Source organism: Mobula hypostoma, chromosome 2, assembly GCF_963921235.1.
Source record: "Mobula hypostoma chromosome 2, sMobHyp1.1, whole genome shotgun sequence".
Classification (NCBI taxonomy): Eukaryota; Metazoa; Chordata; class Chondrichthyes; order Myliobatiformes; family Myliobatidae; genus Mobula; species Mobula hypostoma.
In genome coordinates this window covers 170,511,229-170,528,889 of record NC_086098.1, presented here as the reverse complement: position 1 = coordinate 170,528,889, position 17,661 = coordinate 170,511,229, and the positions used below count along the sequence as shown (strand labels likewise).

Genomic DNA, 17,661 nt, shown 5'->3' with positions numbered 1-17,661 from the left:
AAGCCATTGGCGCGGCACAGTATGCCATCAAAGTCAATCCTGTGGATAATGCGAATGCTGTGTTCTGCTACCGCCAGTTTCTCCCAGTAACCCAAATGAATACACCTTCCGTGCTCCTTGATGGGGGTTTCTACTATGCATCCTGCCTAGCTGCTCCGCATTCACAGGAAATCCTATAAACGCTAGCCACCCTGAGTCCCAGATCATCTTTGACCCACATAAACTGATTTGAGCTTACTTACGGGTTTGTGGATGGTATTAATCCGGTATACCTTCAGGAATTTGGCAATCCTTCCAGAAACTGTGGAAATATAAGGAAGACAAATGGTAGTGACAGGTTCCTCCTCGTTGTTAGATTTCCTGTTTTTTTACCATTGGCCCTTTTAAGGGCCCGATTGATTTCCTTCACCTTGTAGCCATTCTGTAGGAACATCATGCATAATCATCTTATTTTCTCAGGGAGTCTCTCGGGTCGGAAATAATTTTTGCATGGATAATCAAAGTAGAAAGAACTGCTCTGCATTGGGAGGTGTGATGGTGGCTGTTATTGTTTGATGTATTATTCACTCTAAACTTGGTTGTCATCTTTTTTGTCCACCATGAGTTGCCCGAGATCTCAGTGTGGACAAGATTATTGGACAATTGGAGACATCTGGGATAACTGAGGCATTTCAGAGGACAGTTAAAGATTAATAAGTTAGAAACTCACATTAATAACAGTTTTCACTGGCTTTGTTGATCAAATGCTGCTCTAATGCCAGTTGAGTTCTTCTAAAAAGGATATATAATTGTATTGGTTTATCATTGTTACATGTACCAAGATACAGTGAAAAGCTTGTCTGGCATACTGTTCATACAGATCAGATCATTCCATAGTGCACTGAGGTGGAACAAGGTAAAACAATAACAAAGCAGAATAAAGTGTGACAGCTTCAGAGAAAGTGCAGTGCAGGTAAACAAAGTGCGAGATCATAATGATGTAGATTCTGATGTTGAGTCTGAGTCGAGCTTACACAAGAAATCTGTTCAAGAGTCTGCCTACAGTGGGATAGGAGCTGTGCTTGAGCCTTGGAGGTACATGCTCTCAGAGTATTGTATCTTCTGCTTGATGGTAAGTGAAAGGGAATAGAGAATGTCTGTGGTGGGGGGAGGGGGCTTTGATGCTCTCTGCTTGACTAAGGCAATAAGTACAGGCAGGGTTCATGGAGGAGAGATTGGTTTCCATGGTGCACTGAGCTGTGTCATGAGCAGAGCGGTTGCAATACTAATTATTATGTATCTAGATAGACTACTTTTTATGGTGCATTAATAAAAATTGGTTGGTTTTCACAGGGACATGCCTGATTTCTTTAGCATACTGAGGAAGTGGAGTTGTGGCAAGCTTTCTTGACCCTAATGTCTATGTGCTTGGACCAGGACAGGCTATTGATGTTCGCTGCTAGGAATTTGAAGCAGTCAACCCTCCCAACCTCAGTACAGTTAATGAAGACAGGAGCATGTGCACTGCCCCTCTTCTGAAGTGAATTATAATACAGGGAACACACACAAAATGCAGGAGGTACTCAGCAGGCCAGACAGCATCTATGGAAATGAGTACAGTCGATGTTTGAAGCCGAGACCCTTACCGTATCTGCAGATTTTCTCTTGTTTATAATATAGGAAAGTTGGCCAAATTGTGTATCTTGACTGTGAAACTAGATAAAGCCAGCAAGTTTTCCTCTGTTAGAGGTGACCTTTACAGATTTCAGATTTTTATTTCCCTCTTAACACAAAGGTTCTCAATTTTTTTTAAACCATGGAGTCTTACCATTAACCAAGAGTTGATGCCCAAAGTCGCCTGCCACTTTAATTCCCCTTCCCCATTCCCATTGCGGCTCATCTGCAATCTGCATTGTTACAAGCCCAAGACAAACACAGAAAATAACAGCCCATCTTGTATCTGGACATGTTGCACCCTTCTGGACTCAATGTAAACCTTAAACCAACTCATTCTTTCATTCTGTCTGCATCAGAACTGCCTATTTTTTGCTGTCATCACTTTGCATGTCAATAATTGTTCCTCAAAGAGGATGAACAAGATAAATCATCTGGTTCCTCCTTTCAGGTGGATATTGCTGTGAGGAAATTAACCACTGTGATTCTTACATTACAGCAGTGACCCGAGTTCAGGCAAACAAGCTCAATTGATCACGATACATGTAGGACATCACGAAGTAATAAATAATGTTGTATTAATTGACGTCCAGTTGTATTTTTTTATATATTGGAGATGTTTCTAGTTGGGCTATTATACATTATATGCCAACTGCTAGAACTTCCCAGCTCCATATAATTTTTGATTGTAAATATTTTTTTTCTAAATTGCAAACTTGTAGAAGAAGTAAATTAGTAAAGATATACGTAAGTAGTCATTGCTGATGCTATGGAAGTAGTCAGAAGAATGGATATAGCTCACCATTCTTCCACGTACAGCAGAGTTTATGACTCCCTTCAGGCAAAAGCTTCAAGCAGATCGCTGATGAAGTCTGATTGTAATTTAAATTAGCAGAATTTGGTTGGTGCAATTCGAAAACAGGTTACAGAGACTTTATTGTGGAGATTAGACCAAAGGCGTTCATATGAAGATGTCTATATACAGTATATTTCACATACAGTATATTTCCCTTATGTACAGTAAGATTGTTCAATGAACTATATGCAGTTCTCTTTGATAAACAGTGTACAGTACACCAGTAATATATACAATGTACCTTTATAAACAGTAATGTGTTTTACATACAGAAAGATGTCCTTAAGACACAAGAGCAGAATTGGGCCATTCCTCCCATTGAATCTATTCCTCCATTCAATCGTGGCTGAGTTTTTTTCTCTCTCTCTACCCCATTCTCTTGCCGTCTCCTCATAACCTTCGATGCTCTTACTAATCAAGAACATGTCAACCTCCACCTTAAATATACCCAATGACTTAGCCTGCACAGCCACCTGTTGCAATGAATTTCACAGATTCACCACCCTCCAGCTAAAGAAATCAATTACTCCTCATGTCTTTTTTCAAAGGACATCCTTCTACTCTGAGGCTGTGCCCTCTGGTCTTAGACCCTCCCACTATTGGAAACCTTGACATGATCATTCTGTCCATACTTTTCAGTATTTGGTAGGTTTCAATGCGGTACCCCCTCATTGTGCTGAGCTCCAGCAAGTACAAGCCAAGAGACATTAACCACTCCACATACTTTAACCCTTTCATTCCCAGGACAATTCTCCTGAACCTTTATTATCATCATTATGTGCCGTGTTGTATGACATGGGCAATCATGGTCTTCCCTCTATCCATGGCCATGATAGTTCATAGCAAATTTTTCTACAGAATTGGTTTGCCATTATTGCCTTCTGGGTAGTGTCTTTACAAGGCAGATGACCCCAGCCATTATCAATACTCTTCAGAGATTGCCAGGCGTCAGTGGTCACATAATCAGGACTTGTGATATGCACCAGCTGCTCATATGACCATCCACCACCTGCTCCCATGGCTTCACTTGACCCTGATTGGGGGTCTAGGCAGGTGCTACACCTTGTCCAATGGTGACCTGCAGGCCAGCGGAGGGAACGAGCGACTTGTACCACCTCTGGTAGAAACATATCTCCACCCTCCACCCGATAAACCTTTATACTGTAATAAAGTATCATTCATCTGAAAGGAAGTGTAGGACGGCAAATATATGGTCATCATAACTCATACTGAGGTTAGGATGAGCTTAATTTTAAATTATCCATTCACATACTCATTCCTCATATATTCTTAATGAGTCAGGGCATGAAGGGATACGGAGCGAAGGCAGGAGATTGGGGCTGAGAGGGGAATCAATTAGCCATGATGAAATGACGGAACAGGCTCGATGTGTCAAATGACCTAATGCTGCTCCTATATCTTATGGTCTAAACCAGAGGTTGGCTCAGAGTGCTGTGAAATAGAGCTGAAAGCATTGGTCAACAATATGACAGAAGAATGGACAAAGTGTGTGATGCCACTGGCAAAGGTTGATGACAGTGGATCACAGACGTCAGAAATGATATCCAGACTGCTCAATCTCGTTACACCTTGGATGGTCGTTAGGATTGAGTAGGTCTGAAACCCGCAAGTCTTGGAAACTAAACATTCTAACCGTAGAGCTATTAGCAATCCCATGGAATGCCTGGATTTTCCCTACGTGCTCTGGTTTCCTCCCACACTCCAAAGACATACTGGTAAGGTTAATTGGTCATTGTAAGTTGTCCTTTGATTAGGTTAGAGATAATCAGGTTTGTTGGGGATTGTAGGGGTAATGCGGCTTGAAGTGCCGGAGGTGCCTACTGCACACGGTATCCCAAAATAAATAGATCGATAAATAATTAGATAGTTAAATTTTTTAAAATAGCAAAACAAAATATCATGAAGGATCCCACCCACCCTGCTCACAGACTGTTTGTCCCACTCTCCTCAGGGAGGAAGCTACGTATGATCCATGCCAGGACCACCAGACTCAGAAACAGTAACGTGCCCCAAGCAATATGGCTAATCAACACCTCCACCCACTTACTTGACCCTCAACACCCCCAACCACCACTATATTATCATTTTCTGTCAATCACCTTACGTACAGACACTCCTGTGCCTAGCATCACTTTATGGATGTACAGTCTGTCTATGTATATATAAGGGGTGATTGATAAGTTCGTGGCCTAAGAAGGAGTCAATTTTAGAAAACCTAGCACATTTATTTTTCAACATAGTCCCCTCCTACATTTACACACTTAGTCCAGCGGTCGTGGAGCATACGGATCCCTTCTTTGTAGGAGTTGGTGTCTTGGATCACCAGAAAGTGGTCCACAGCAGGGGTGATTAATATGTTCGTGGCCTAAGATGGAAGGAGCCGAGTTATTAACTTCAGACTTCCTGCATAATCACTTAAAGAGTTGAACTGCATGTGCATGTAACAAGAGCTGTACAACTCATCTCCTTCTACCTTAGGCCATGAACTTATCAATCACCCCTGCTGTGGACCACTTTCTGGAGTTCAAGATGCCGACTTCTACAAATTTCTCCAAATTCAGAGATTCATAGTCAAAGTACGTTTATTATCGAAGTATATACACAGAGTACAACTCTGAGGTTTGTCCTCCTGCAGGCAACCACAAAACAGAAACACCATGAAACCTGTTCAAAGAAAACATCAAACACCCAATATGCGAGAAAGGAACAAATTGCGCAAATAGCAAAAAGCAAGCGAACAACATGTAGAATATCAAACGTCAAACCGGGAGTCCAGTAGTATTCAGCTCAGATCAGAACCGTGCACTAGCTGACCGCAGGCCGCAGAGCCAGTCTTCGTCAAAGGACCCCAGTCCACACTGAAGTGCCCTATCAAACCGCTCAAAAACTGCAAAAAGTAGGGTAACCAGAATCCAGAAACACATACAACCTCAAATATGGTGACATCGCCAGGATAGTTGATTGTTTGTGGATGTGGGAAAGAGATAGAGCCTGTTTATTTTTCAATGACCAGCTCTTTTGTTAACGTATCAACTGAAGCCTTTCATAGTTATCAGAGTACGGAGAATCGCATCGAATGTATAAAGCATTTCTGCTTGTATTGCCATGTTTTCGAATGTACAAAGCTGGTTTCCTTCTGAAAGCATCTAAGCTAAGTGCCTTAACCATTCTGTGTTTACACATTCTAGAACTGAGCTGCCTACTGCACAAATAAAGGCAAGCAAGCAAGGACAGGATGTATTTTTATATAACACCTTCATCATAACCACAGGGGACTGTCTTGTCTCCCTTTCTTTTCACCATCTACACCTCGGATTTCAACTACTGCACAGAGTTTTGTCATCTTCAGAAGTTTTCGGATGACTCTGCCATAGTTGGATGCATCAGCAAGGGAGATGAGGCTGAGTACAGGGCTACGGTAGGAAACTTTGTCACATGGTGTGAGCAGAATTATCTGCAGCTTAATGTGAAAAAGACTAAGGAGTTGGTGGTAGACCTGAGGAGAGCTAAGGTACCGGTGACTCCTGTTTCCATCCAGGGGGTCAGTGTGGACATGGTGGAGGATTACAAATACCCGGGGATACGAATTGACAATAAACTGGACTGGTCAAAGAACTCTGAGGCTGTCTACAAGAAGGGTCAGAGTCATCTCTATTTCCTGAAGAGACTGAGGTCCTTTAACATCTGCCAGACAATGCTGAGGATGTTCTACGAGTCTGTGGCGGCCAGTGCTATCATGTTTGCTGTTGTGTGCTGGGGCAGCAGGCTGAGGGTGGCAGACACCAACAGAATCAACAAACTCATTCGTAAGGCCAGTGATGTTGTGGGGATGGAACTGGACTCTCTCACGGTGGTGTCTGAAGAGGATGCTGTCTAAGTTGCATGCCATCTTGGTCAATGTCTCCCATCCACTACATAATGTACTGGGTGGGCACAGGAATACGTTCAGCCAGAGACTCATTCCTCCAAGATGCAGCACAGAGCGTCATAGGAAGTCATTCCTGCCTGTGGCCATCAAACTTTACAACTCCTCCCTTGGAGGGTCAGACACCCTGAGCCAATAGGCTGGTCCTGGACTTATTTCATAATTTACTGGCATAATTTACATATTACTATTTAACTATTTATATTTATATTACTATTTATTATTTATGGTGCAACTGTAACGAAAACCAATTTCCCCCGGGATTAGTAAAGTATGACTATGACTATGACTATCAAGAAAAAGACTGGTTTTAGAAGGGGTGCCCTCAGACAGATGGTGCTCCAAGAGGAGAGGATGTTCAAAGTTCAAAGTAAACGTACATATATGTCACCATATACCAGCTTGAGGTTTATTTCTTAAGCACATTCTCAGTAGTTACAAAGAAATGTACTGTATCTTTGGTGATGGAGAGTATCAACTTCTGCCCGAGAAGCTTCAGTTTGCCTACCGTCACACCAGGTCCACAGCAGATGCCATTTCATTGGCTCTTCATTCAAACCCGGGACATTTGGACAGCAAAGATACATACATCAGGATGCTCTTTATTGACTACAGCTCATCATTCAATACTATCATCCCCTCAAAACTAATCAATAAACTTCAAGACTTTGGCCTCAGTACCACCTTGTGCAATTGGATCCTGCATTTCATCAGTTGCAGACCCCAGTCAGCTTGGAATTGTCAACAGCATCTCCTCCACAATCTCCATCAGCACAGGTGCACCACAAGGCTGAGTGCGTAGCCCCTACTCTACTCACTTTACATTTATGACTGCATGGCTAAGCTCAGCTCTAATGCCATATTTAAATTTGCTGATGACACCACTGTTGTAGGCCGAATCAAAGGTGGTGATGAATCAGCATATAGGAGGGAGATTGAAAATCTGGCTGAGTGGTGCCACATCAACAACCTCTTACTCAATGTCAGCAAGATCGAAGAGCTTATTGATTTCAGGAGGCGGAAACCAGAGGTCCATGAGCAGAGGTGGTGAGTGTCAGCAACTTTAAATTCCTCAGTATTATCATTTCAGAGGACCTGTCCTGAGCCCAGCACATAAGTGCAATTACAAAGAAAGGAAAGCAGCCTCAGGTTCAGGAGCAGATATTACCCCTCAGTCATCAGAGGGGATAACTTCACTCATCTTCACTCGCCTCATCACTGAAATGGTCCCACAACCTGTAGACTCACTTTCAAGGACTGTTCATCTCATGTGCTTGATATTTATTGCTTGCTTGCTTATTTATTTATTTCTGTATCTTGTGTGTGTTTGTTTTTTTTATTTATTCTTTTTTTTTTCTTTTTGTATTTGCAGTTTGTTGTCTGTCACACACTTGTTGTCCACCCTGTTGGTGTGGTCTTTCATTGATTCTAATATGGTTGTTACACTTATTGAGTATGCCTTAAAGAAAATGAATCTCAGGGTTGTATATAGTGACATATATGTATTTTAATGATAAATTTACTTTGAACTTTGAAACATAATATACTCAGTGAAAAACTACACACGAAGACAGATAAACAACCAATGTGCAAAAGATGACAAACTGTGCAAATACAAAAAGAAAAATAAATAATAATAAATAATATTGAGAATGCAAGTTATAGGGTCTTTGAAATGGAAGGGAAGATGGAGGAAATTCCAGAATGAGATCTCAGGAACTTTGTTGTTTGCTCAGGAGCAGTTGGATGTATATGTGTACGATGTACAGGAGACTGGGCTGCGATCAGTGCAAAGAGTAAATCATGGAGAAGAGGAGCTACTAAGAAAAAAAACAAGGATTTCTGAGCAACGAGCAATCTGCTGGAGCAAACTAGTGGGGTTGAGCATGATTGCTTGTTGCTCCAGAGTCCAGTATCTGCGGTCGCTTGTCTGGCCAAGAATTTTAAATTTGGAGCTTTGGACCCCAATGTAGATCAGCAACATTTCAGTGTGTCATTGGCTGGAAGTTGGTTTTAATTGGACATGAGTTACTTTTAGCTAGATGGGACTTGTGAAGACTGGACTATGAGAATTTGATGTTGAGAGCATTTGAAGCGATTAGCTCTGTGAAAGACAATATCAGATACGAACTTGCACTGCGAAATGTAGTGAAGCTGAAGGAAGTATGGGATTGGAGAACTCTTCGCAGTAAGATGGCTCATTACAAAATCACATCTAAACTTCCAGTGCGCTGTACAATGAAGCCCAGGAAGGTATGGGATTTACCATGATGTTGCCTGGATTAGGCGTGTGCTATAACGAGAGGTTGGACAAACTTGGGGGTTGTTTTCTCTGGAGCTACGGAGGCTGCGGGAAGATCGGACAGAGGTTTATAAGATTATGAGAGGCACAGCATCTTTTAACCAGGGTTGAAATGTCTAAAACCAGAAGTCATGCATTTAAGGTGAGGGGGGTAATTTCAAAGAAGATGTGAGGGGCAAGTTTTTTTTACTAGGGTGGCAGGTGCGTGGGGTGGTGGTAGAGGCAGAAACATTAACGACTCCTTCGCTGCCACTGCTACTGTGTGATCCAGGATCTCCGGAGGGGAAGGTCCCGAGTCCCCGGCTTTGCTTGTTGCTCAGCGGCCGGGGCAGGGTCGAAGAGCTCGGCAGAGGATGGCGCTCGGTGCTTGGTGTCGGAGGGCTGGTTGGAGGCTCGAAGTTTTCAGACGGACTCAGAGTCGGCTGCGGATGGGTGCTTCCAATGCATCGGCAAGTTTGCGGCGCTTGGAGGTTCATGGCAGGGAGAGTTTCTCCCTTCTACCGTTTGTGTGAGATGATGGGGCTATTTTTTTTTTACCATGCCCATGGTCTGCTCTTTATCAAATTACGGTATTGCTTTGCACTGTTGTAACTATGTTATAATTATGTGGTTTTGTCAGTTTTAGTCTTGGTTTGTCCTGTGTTTCTGTGATATCTCTCTGGAGGAACATTGTATCATTTTTTAATGCATGCATCTCTAAGTGACAATAAACAAGGACTGAGTGTCCTCATAACCTAATCTAATCTTAAGAGACATTTAGATAGGCGATGGGCACATGAATGTGAAGAAAATGGAAGGATGTGGATTTTATGTAAGCAGAAGGGATTAGTTTAGTTAGCCACTTGATGACTAATTTAACTGATTTGGCTCAACATTGTGGGCTGAAGGGCCTGTTCCTATGCTGTGCTGTGCTGTACTGTACTATTCTATATAACTCTTAGTGGTGCTTACAGCAGGAGCTTATTCAGTAGTTAATGAGGCTGGTGTCTATCTCAACCTTGCTTAACAAAATAGGAGTCAAATTTAAAAACAGTAACATGCTATATCTGAAAGGGAAGAGACATTTAAGTTTGAGATATGAATTTGTCAAAAGATTTTCAGTTCAAACTTCACTCTTCACCCTTCAGATGCTGAGGATTCTGAATGGTTTTCTGCAAGGTTTCTTTTGCAGGATTTTCTGCATGTTTTTATGCCTCACTGTAAATTCTGATCTACTGTATCCTGGTTGGATAGTTTAGACACAGCTCAAGATGATGAGGACAGAATCTGTAGTAGTTCTGCAGGGAATTCTTCCACTTTTCGAGTGGTATTGTAGGGAACGTCACACTGCACTTGACTGAAATGTCAGTGAAAGACACCTGTTGTGTCTTGCTACATGATAATTCCATAAGAGACACTGGCTTTGATTCAAACCTCAGTAGAAATACTGTTGGATGTGCATTTGTTACTTATTTCAGGAAATGAAGCTGATTGTAGTTATCTGTGACGTGATTGTGTTGGATTTAGACGGTCTCCAAATTACGGCAGAGAAGCTGCTCTGTCAGATTTATTACAGGCTTTCTTTTACACTGGCCAGCACATGTCAGTTCTGAAGCTGTTAAGCTGCTGATAAAGGAGACCTTCGCATTTATCTCCCCAAGCAGGATCAAGACAACTTTTCAAACTTTTTTATTCTCTGAGAATATTTAATTCAACTGTTAAATTGATTTCTGTAATTGCTTCATCCGTTACTAATCCTGTATCTTTCCCCCGCTGAGAAGATCATGAAATGAAAGGCATAGATTTTTTTAATGTATCTACACGAAGCAGATTCATGAGGTACGGAAGGAAGTCATTTGACTCAGTGATTGCAGGTAAACTTCAAGCAGAGTAAATCCCTTCATTCCCGTTCACCGTACTTTATCCTTCCACCTGGCAACTTATTTAACTGCAGTTAGCTATTGAGTTACAATACCTTGTGAAAGTCCTGATTGATCCTCTTTCCACTTCTACAGGCACTTAGTGCCCAATCATCTTGATACAGGGTCCTAATACTGTGACACTAATGGTTGGTGCTGCCACCTAGTCGCTGTGCTCGTTGAATATTTCATAACATAAGACATAGGAGTGTAACTTGGCCATTTGGCCCATCAAATTTGCTCTGCCATTCCATCACATTTGAATTATTATCCCTCTCAACCCTCTTCTTCTGCTTTTTTCCCCTAAACCTTGACGCCCTGACTAATCAAGAACCTGTCAACCTTCACTTTAAATATACCCAGTGACTTAGCCTCCACAGTCATCCACAGATTCACCACCTTCTGGCTAAAGAAATTCCTCTTCATTTCTGTTCTAAAGGGGAGTCCTTATTCTTTGAGGGTTTGCTGTCTGGTCTCAGACTGTCCCGCCATTGGAAGCATCCTCTCTATTAGGCCTTTTCAACATGTAATGGGTTTCAATACGATTCCACGCCCCCCCCCCAACCCACATTCTTCTAAACTCCAGCGAGTGAAGGCTTCAAAACAACTCACGTTAACTCTTCCATCCTTTCATTCCCGGGATCTTTCTCATGAACCTCTTTCGGACCCCTCCAATACCAGATCCTTTCTCAGAGAAGGAGCCCAAAACTGCTTACAGTATTCCAAGTGTGTTCTGATGAACAGTGTTAGATCTTTGCTTGCTGTTCCTAACCTGACCCACTAAAGTTGCGGTTTACCATAATGCACAGCCTAAATGAGTGCACTGGCTTGAATAGCCTGCTTCTGTGATGTATCTATCACAATTTGTCAAAGCCCTGTTCCCATTCCTGGTGGGTGTCATTGTTGAGTGACCTGATTCTACAGTGGAAGCTTGCCAGTAATACATTAGCTGATTCGCACTTGAGCTGTAATTCTATAAGACCAGTGCCAAACTTTACACTCCTATTTCAGAATGCTTTTCAAAGCTATCGATATATTGAACTGCATGAGGACACATGCAGAAACAGTAAGGAAATTTATGCGCACAAAGCACTTTAGTGGCCCAGATCAACTTCAAGTTTAATTATCGTTCAATCATACACATGAATGCAGCCACATGAAACAGTGTTCCTCTGGGGCCAAGGTGCAAAACACAGAACCAACAGTCACACACGACACACAGACCATACAGAACATATAATTATGACAGCAGGGAAACAGTTACAAAAAAATGTAATGATATAGCCCAATTCTCTGAGTGTCAAGGCCAGTAGATTGAAAATAAATAATTCTGTTCCCTTTTTATGTGTCTCCAAATGTTCCTACATTCTTACTTACAGAGGATTGAAGTTTAAAACCTAAGCACCCTGCTACCACTGATAGAGGCAATATACTGTTGTATGTCTAACTATTTGTCATATATGAACTTTATGTCAACTTGTACATCTCCAGACTTTTTTAAATCAGTAAATATTATTTTATGTGCGTATGTGGCATGCGTACTGTGTTTTGTACCTTGGCTGTTTCATTTTGTTGTGTGTATGTTGTTACGTACCCCGTAACTGGGTTGCCAAACCAGCAGAAATGGATCACTCAGTTGGAGTCTGGAGTACTAGAACTAAGAAAGTTTTATTAAAGAAACAAGCAACACAGTAATTGAAAGGATAATAAATGCAACAATTCAACAATGATAACCACACATGTGCACAGAATTAAGATAACAGCATCAATCAAGCTCTATCGTTGTCTAGGGGGTAAATGACCAAATTTCAAAATGACTCAAAGTTCAGTCCAGTTCAGTTCGCAGTAATCGTTGCCATGGCGAGGGACAACGTGGGGGGAGAGAGAGATAGAATAGGAACAACTGATCATTCAGAACGGCTTCACTCACAGACCAGCGAGATGGCTCACAGACCAGCGAGATGGCTCACAAACAGCTTTTGGGCGGGTCCTTGGTGATGTCACCTGAGGTCACCGACTGTGACCCCTCCTCCAGATGCGGTCGATCCTCTGCAGTGAACCCGGCACCCAGGCAAGGGCGGACACACACCGGGTTCCCGCTGATCGTACCTTTCCACCCTTGTCGTTGTCTGGCACTTCTCACCCACTCGTGAGAGGCGCACCGCTTCCAGGGTCTCGTTACCTCGGGTGGCGTGTGTGTCCGTCTTTAGCGAACCTGTCCCTTTTTATCCCCCTGCTGGGGTATCGCCTGTCCATCACTTCAAACAGTTCAAGGTTCAAAGGGGGAGCCGCTCCAGACAGCTCTCTCTCCCACATCCCTTCATTACACATCTCCAGACGCTGCTCCATTGTTCCTTATCTCTCCTTCCCCTGAGGGCAGGTGGCAGACCAACTGCTGATGCCACTGATGCTAGCCCAGGCCAGCAAACATCTTAATTTTATGTGTATTCTCGTAAAGCGGTCTCCCAGTCTGCATCGGGTCTTGCCAATATATAAAAGGCCACATCGGGAGCACCGGACGCAGTATATCACCCCAGTCGACTCACAGGTGAAGTGATGCCTCACCTGGAAGGACTGTTTGGGGCCCTGAATGGTGGTAAGGGAGGAAGTGTAAGGGCATGTGTAGCACTTGTTCCGCTTACACGGATAAGTGCCAGGAGGGAGATCAGTGGGGAGGGATGGGGGGGACGAATGGACGAGGGAGTTGTGTAGGGAGCGATCCCTGCGGAATGCAGAGAGAGGCGGGGAGGGAAAGATGTGCTTAGTGGTGGGATCCCGTTGGAGGTGGCGGAAGTTACGGAGAATACTTCCCGATGTGGCCTTTTATATATTGGCGAGACCCAACGCAGACTGGGAGACCGCTTTGCTGAACATCTACGCTCTGTCTGCCAGAGAAAGCAGGATCTCCCAGTGGCCACACATTTTAATTCCACATCCCATTCCCATTCTGACATGTCTATCCACGGCCTCCTCTACTGTAAAGATGAAGCCGCACTCAGGTTGGAGGAACAACACCTTATATTCCGTCTGGGTAGCCTCCAACCTGATGGCATGAACATCGACTTCTCTAACTTCTGCTAAGGCCCCACCTCCCCCTCGTACCCCATCTGTTACTCATTTTTATGCGCACATTCTTTCTCTCACTCTCCTTTTTCTCCCTCTGTCCCTCTGAATATACCTCTTGCCCATCCTCTGGGTCACCCCCCCACCGTCCTTCTTCCCGGACCTCCTGTCCCATGATCCTCTCGTATCCCCTTTTGCCTATCACCTGTCCAGCTCTCGGCTCTATCCCTCCCCCTCCTGTCTTCTCCTATCATTTTGCATCTCCCCCTCCCCCTCCAGCTTTCAAATCCCTTACTCACTCTTCCTTCAGTTAGTCCTGACGAAGGGTCTCGGCCTGAAACGTCGACTGCACCTCTTCCTACAGATGCTGCCTGGCCTGCTGCGTTCACCAGCAACTTTGATGTATGTTGCTTGTCTATTTAACAGTTATCTTCTTCCTCTGTGTGAGTTTAGAGAGGAGCATATGATATCCATAATGGAAATGATGGATCAAGATCATTAATTCAAACTACTTCCCACTCCCTTAATTTAAATTAATGGCTAACTCATCTTTCTTAAATTATCAGTGGTAGTTCTCAAGTCATAGTAAAAGGAATTCATAAATGGTAAGCTTTAAGTCAGAGAACATTGAGTCCAAGCCGAGCTATCAATCTGCCTAGTCCCATCAGCTCTCCATACCCCTCCCAACTATGTACCTATCTAAATTACACCCAAGTGTTAAAATCAAACTCATATCCACCACTTCTGCTGGCAGCTCGTTCCACACTCACCACCTTCTGAGTGAAAAAGTTCCCCCTCGTGTTCCCCTTGAACATTTCACCTTTCACCCTTAACCCATGACCTCTCGTAGTCTCACTGAATCTCAGTGGAAAAAGCCTGTTTGCATTTACCCCATCTATACTTATAATTTGACCTCTATCAAATCTCCCCTCAATCTCCTATGCTTCAGAGAAAAAAATCCTAACCTATTCAACCTTTCTCTGTAATTCAGGTCTTCAAGTTATGGCAGCATCCTTGTAAATTTTCTCTGCACTCTTTCAATCTTATTGATATCTTTCTGTAGGTAGATGATCAGAACTGCATACAGTACTCCAAATATGGCCTCACCAACGTCTTATTCAATTTCAGTACTCTGATTTATGAAGGCCAATGCGCAGAAACTCTTTATAACCCGATCTATTTGGGACTTGTGCCTACTAATTTTTAATATTGAAAAAATGCTTGATATAAGCACTGCTAAAAAAATATAGGAATAATTGGGAGAGGAAAGATAAGGGGAGGGATTTAATAGGAACTTTAGGACAACATTTCTACCCAGAGGGTGGTCTGTATACGGAATGAACTGACAGAAAACGTGGTTGAGACAGGTAGATTAACAACATTTAAAAAGCACTTGGACAGGTACGTGAATAAGAAAGGTTTAGAGCAGGCGTTCCCAACCTGGGGTCTGTGGCATAGGAGTCCCTGGTTCAGAGGGATATGGGCCTAATGCAGACAACTGAGACTCGTTCTACCAGAGGGGTGGTTCCATGCTGTATGACTCCCTAAATTGGGAACCTCTATAGATTAGCCTCTTGAGTTAAGCATTAGAGACAGTTTGCTGCAATATCAAAAAACATTTCAGTGTATATGCACGTGTCTTCCTTCCTACATAAACTTGAATTTATACAAAATTCTCCTTAACCACGTGCTCTCCTACCAGCACTTCAGTTTTAAAGCCCTCATGCATGTTTCAAAACCCTTCATTGCCTCTTTCCTCCTGTCTGTAAACAGTGGGCAGCTGAAAATCCTGTGACATCTTTCAGCTCCCTTAGATGTCACATCACATCACATCACTCCTCTCCTCTGCTGCAATCTGTGGTTTCAGCTGTTTTGATGCAAAGCCTTTGACTGAACCTCCAGCCTGCTCTGTTGACCACAGGCCCACTTTGAAATGTTATGGTGTAGTGGTTAACGTACGCCATTCCAGAGCTGGTGACCTGGGTTCAATTCCGACACTGTCTGTAAGGAGTTTGTAGGATCTCATTGTAGATTTCCTCCTAGTGTTCCAGTTCCCTTTCCACATCCCAGAGACATGTGGGTTAGTAGGTTAGTTGGTCACGTGGATGTTGTTGGACAGCATGAGCTCTTTGTAACCGTAACCACACTGTCTCTCTAAAATGAATATAGAAAAACTAATCCTCTTGTAAAGCATTTGTTTTATTGGGTTAAAAGCACTATGTGAATTTATTGTTGCCATCACTTGGTGTGTAATTAAAAGTGGACCGTTAGATAAATTCTATCAATAAATCTGCCTTTGTGGACCAAGAAAGGGGAATAATCTAAAGAGACCACAGACACAATGGGCATTCCCTTGGACAATTCTAACTTCAGGGATTCTGTAGGTACATGTTTCTCTCTCTGACAATTTTTCACCATCCGCAGCCAGTGAGTTCCAGATCTTATCCATGTTCTGTTTTTTTAAAAATGTAAGTATTCTTTATGCCCCTTGTATCTTTTGCCTTTCAGCCTGAGTCTGGTTGATCTGTTCTGTCTGGAGACTAGGCAGCCCAACCCAGCATAACTCATCAGCCCACACATCTCATATCATCGGACTCTGGAGGAGGTGCACTTTGCTGCATCGTAGGTAGAACAACATTCCGGAAAAATCCAGGAATCCAGAAGCCTGATGCTTCTGGGGATGTTGCAAGACAGGGAGTGATGAAGAAAATGTCTGCTCAACACTTTGTAACACAGGGCTAGAGGAGTGCTGGTCAGTGTGAGGAGTGTTTGATGGCTTTCTATGTCTTAAACTGATGCATACGTTGGTGGTTTGGCTAGATGATGGTCTGATTAGGCTTTGCTTGGAGTAAGGTGAGCAGTTCTGTTCACCACATACCAGGCATTTATTAGAATGATATCTGAGCACGGTAGAGCAGCAGTTTAAAGCATCACTTTACAGCACTAGTGATCACCAGTCAGAGTTTGATTCCTGACACTGTCTGTAAGGCGTAAGTATGTTCGCCTTCCTCTGGGTGCTGTGGTATCCTTCCACATTCCAAAGGTGTACTGTTACAGTGGGTTGTGGGCATGCTCTGTTGGCACCAGAAGTATGGCGACACTTGCGGGCTGCTCCCAGCACATCCTCGCTGATTTGATTTGATGCAAATGGCGCATTTCACTATAGTTTTGACGTTTCAATGTATGGGTGACTAATCATTAACTATTAGTGTAGAAAAGGAAACAAGCTTTTTAATTTGGGAAAGACTAGTAATGGAGGCAGAGTCTAAAGCCAGGCTTTTCAGAAGCAAAGTCAGCTAACACTCCTGCATGTAGAGGAAGGAGAAATTAGGACATTTTTTTCCGCACATGACAATTGACACCAGATAAATTTGTTAATTCTGAATCAAATGGATCAACTTTTGTTCTCCAGAGGAGTGTAGGGTGAAGTAGATATATAGAGTAATGTTGCAGTTCATTGTTTTTACCGAGTGATAGGACACGACGCATTGCTGGATAGCTTCCTGGCTGGCTGGTGTTAACTTTCTATTTTCTTACAGCTAGAATGCTGTTTCACACTGAAAGGTTGTAGGGAACGACTCAGTCTTCACCGTTTAGCAGCAAATTTCACAACATAAGTACCTTGTAGAAGTCTTAGGCACATGCATACAAGTTTTTTGCTCAGTACTATATTTGTCAAAGTGGAGCGGAGAGCAAGTTGGGAATGGTGAGGGTGGACTACTGCGGGAGGGGTGTGGGACAGGTGGCAGAGAAGGAGTGCCAGGGGCAAAGGGTGGCACATGTCCAAACACACCCAGCCCCGAGGCACCAGGCAAGGTCATTTGATTCCAAATAATTGGTTTATTGATCATTACAGAATGCCTCTCTGGTGCTTCTCACTGCATCCGCTCTTCCTTCCCCCTTCCCACTCTCAGTCCACAATAGAGACCCACATCAGAATCAG

The 17,661-nt window shown here is 43.1% G+C and overlaps 1 protein-coding gene across 2 annotated transcripts in view; it reads left to right on the top strand.

Moving 5' to 3' along the window:
* LOC134342665 (serine/threonine-protein kinase 3/4) overlaps positions 1–17,661 on the top strand; it is a 226,417-nt gene that overhangs the window by 117,477 nt on the left and 91,279 nt on the right. The window lies entirely within an intron of this gene.